This window comes from Octodon degus, unplaced genomic scaffold (genome assembly GCF_000260255.1).
Source record: "Octodon degus isolate 3935 unplaced genomic scaffold, OctDeg1.0 scaffold00074, whole genome shotgun sequence".
Classification (NCBI taxonomy): domain Eukaryota; kingdom Metazoa; phylum Chordata; class Mammalia; order Rodentia; family Octodontidae; genus Octodon; species Octodon degus.
The window spans coordinates 4,462,513-4,466,574 of NW_004524650.1; positions in this window are offsets into that span (position 1 = coordinate 4,462,513).

The following is a 4,062-nucleotide window of genomic DNA, read 5'->3' on the forward strand; positions in this document are numbered from 1 at the left end:
TGAAAATCTGATCCTTAAATATTGATGTCTTTTGACAAGCAGATGAGACACACCTCTCAGTCTTTGATTCAGCCCTACTAGATGTGCCATTTCCCAGTTGGCTTTGCTTCGATCCACTAGCATACCACCTTTCTGAGGTTAGAGCGCATCATGGCATGTCTCACCACTGCCCTACCAACTGTCCACTGTCCACACAGCAGCAAGCAGCTGTTCATTTCACGATGGTAAACCACACCTCTCTAGGGGCCTGAGAAGCTCTGTGGGACTGTATTTCCTAGACATATCTGACTGCTCATCTCCTACATCCATTTCCTACCAGTTTTTATTGTATATGCAAATTAATGCTGAAAGTCCATCTTACTCAAGACAGAAGACTATCACTAAGAAATCAAGCAATAATAAATATTGGCAAGGCTGCTGGTGAAAAGGAACTCTGTTATATTGGTGAGAATGTAAACTTGTACAAACACAATGGGAATCAATATGAAATTTAATTCCTCTAAAAACTGAAACTAGAAATTCTATCTGACTCAGATATTCCCCTTCTAAGTATTTTCCTGAAAGAGTTAAACACATCATAGTACAGCGGTACATGGATACCCACATTTATAGCAGCACAATTTATAATAGTTAACCCTTGGAAGTGGCCTATATATTCATCAACAAGAGAATTGACAAAGAAAATACATTTATATACAATAGAATGCTTCTCTGCTACAAAGAAACATAAACTTGAGTCGTTTGTAGAAAAATAAATGTACCTTGATACAATGAGAAGTAAAATAAACCAGACACCCACGCTTAAATATTGCATAGTTTCTTTTATATGAGAAATCCAAATTATGAATAAAGGGCAAAAATGAAAGATAAATAACAGGATGTAGGGGGATAGATCATTGTCAAATGGGAAGAAGACCTAGAGATCAAGGGAGGAGGAAAGAGAAAGGGATAGAAGAAAAAAGGATAGGGAAAGAATCAAGATCCGCATGTACCAGCTCCCCACAAGGAATGGCATCTCTGTGTACCTCCACCACTCGTCTGACAGAAAGCTTTCTGGTCCTTTTCTTTTCAGCTTCTTTCATGTGGTGTTGATTTTCTCATTTCCTTGATATTTTTCTCTATCATATTGAGCACAGTGCATGCACAACATTTTGCACATTTAAGCATTTGTTATTGATTCCTCACTAGAATGTAAGTACCTGTTGCTTCTCATAGTAAGTGCATAAAAAACAGATTGGATGAAAAGCTCAATTAAATACAGTGTACACATAATTTCAGTGCCAATAAGAAGACTTTTTATTCTTTTAATAAGTCTAATGTGTTCTAATTAACTGTGATATAACTATAATTATTATTACTAATCAGACTATTTCAACTTGACCATCTAAAGCTTTTAATTTTTTTTCCTTTGTCCTTTGTAACATTGCTTTTATTTCTTGGAAGCATTCCTGATAAATGAATGACTGAAACAATGTTTAGATGTATTTGAATTTTCTCCTGATCTGTAGTTTCAGTTACTTTCCAAGTAGTTCTGGATTCTTGCAGTGTAAAAACAGCATGACAGATAAGAATCTTTACTCCATGAAGAGCTTTAAAAGATGCCACTTATAAAAGCCTGCCTGGTAAGTGCAACATCGTGAGTTGGATCCCTAGCGTGCACACACACACACACACACACACACACACACACACACACAGCCATAAAATCCATAGCTCTAGAACTACTGCTATGGTGCTATTGAGAAACTTTTAGTAGTGCCAAACTTTTTTAAAGGTCATTTTGAAGTCACGATATCATTTTAGTATTTTTAATTTAACTGATTAAATTGGCATTTCTTATTTTGTATATCTGATTGTATCGTCCACTTAGGATTTTTCACTTTGACATTTTTGTATAACTAGTATCCAATCCAGTAGTAAATAATAAATGCTTGCTAAATGTTCAAAACAACAATTAACTTTTGAATGGAAAGCATTAAGGATCAATAACAAGCTCGCCAAGTATTCACAGTCATAGAATCTGTTTCTAATACAAGTAAACTTCTCGGGCTAGTAAAGGCAAATCCAAAATACCAAAGTGTGCCCTGACATTTCTTCTTAGGCAGCACGCTACAGCATACATTAATTCCCCCTCCTAACAGTCAACACAACAGCTTCTATGTGCTACATATTATCTACTTACATTAAAATTTCACTGGATATCGAGTCCTTTCTCTAAGGACTTCAGAGTATCTTACACAGATTAGGACTGGTGAGAAGTCACTTGCAAAGTAAATACTGCTTTGAAATAACATAGCCCTTATCACCAGTGGATCCCAAACACTTCAAATGATTATTGTCATTTATTCTTAGTGTTTCTAGAGGAAGCAGAAGATGTTATTTCCATGTCACAGACAGAAAAATCGCAACCTGGTCTTGAGGTAAGTAAGAGGCGATGACATCCATGGGACAGTGTACAGGAGGGGATTCTCTTCCTTTTGCTGTCTGTGTAATCATATATTTTTGCATAATGAGCTGCAGCAGAAGATTCCTGTCATAGAACAATAGTAGTGGTGAAAGAACTGCAAAACAGACTTACCGATGACTTAGTCATCCTTTCATTGTGCATCTAGGGGGGTGACAATTGTTTCTGAGTAATGTTGCAGCACTGGCAACTGTATTGCTGTTCTTTGGCATCAGTAACAAGGGAAGTGTTCAGCTGGCTTGCAGGTGCTGGTGCTCAGTAATTTCATCTATACAAAATGCTCACACTTTATTCTTTTTTCTCTTTTATTATTGATGATCTTAGGGATTCTTATGCATAGACACTTCTAAAAGTTTGGAAGCGCTTCTTCCTTACATCTACAACATGCCGCATACATTTGGAACAAGGAAAATTTCAAGCACAACTTAATTTTTTTCATGCACAAGAGGAAATAGTTTGTTGTTGTATTATCTCTTCAGTTAGATGTGTATCTAAGGCTCTGACAAGACTGTCCCACTTACCCATCAGAGATAGTTAGAGGCAGTACACTAATTTTTCACTGAGTTGCAGACTTTATGTGAAGACGCCAAGGCAAAGTTGTCCAAACCAGCACATCAGTTTTAATTCTTGCCAAATCATTGGATTTTCTAACCAGCACTGGAATTGAATTTAGATTAAATAATAATAATTTATTTGAATTTTTATAGAAAATACTTTGAATTTTAATGTTCAATGAGCCTCTTTTTTTTTTTTAACTCCTGGTCAGCTATCAGTAGATCTATGAAAGAAATAATGTTTAATGTTCAGGCAACTGGAGCCTGTAATTTTCAAAGTATCTTCTCCAGAGGATTACAAGTGGGGTCAAGGGGGAATAGTCCATGAAAGTCTTAAGATTTTGTTACTGAATGTTCTAATTATTTAAAGATTTCCAGAGAAATACAGACAATGGAATAGATGAAAGAGTAGATGGATAGAAAGATCAACAGATAGATTAGATGATAGATACATAGATAGACGATAGGTAGATAGATAGGTTAAGTAGATGTAGATAGAATATATATGGAAATAAATACAATGACCAGGCCTGTCATGCCGGCCCCATCCCCAGGGCACGCAGAGATGGCAATTGAGACTGGGCATGGTGGTGTGAACTTATAATGCCAGTTCTTGGAGGCTATAAACAGGAGTATTACTATGAGTCCAATCTAGTACTGGGACCCTGAACACCCTGTAGACCCTTCCCTAAAATACAAAAAAAAAAAAAAAAAAGAAAAAGAAAACTACTATCCATCTCTAATAATCTATATTATCTATCAATATAGATAATATGCTATAGATAATATAGAGAGACAATATATCTATATATAGATAACTATATATCTATATAACTATATATCTAACCATTTTGAATACACAGATACAAAATGGACATTCATCTTATCCCCTTTTTTTTGTTAAGTTCCGTTATTTGAATATTATAGGTGTGTAAACTCAGCAAAATACTCTAAAAGAGTCCAGTAGTCCATAATAGTATTGGGTCTTCTGCTTCACTGGCAAGGTCAGAAATTGTTGACCTGAGTCCCCTACAGCTCAACATA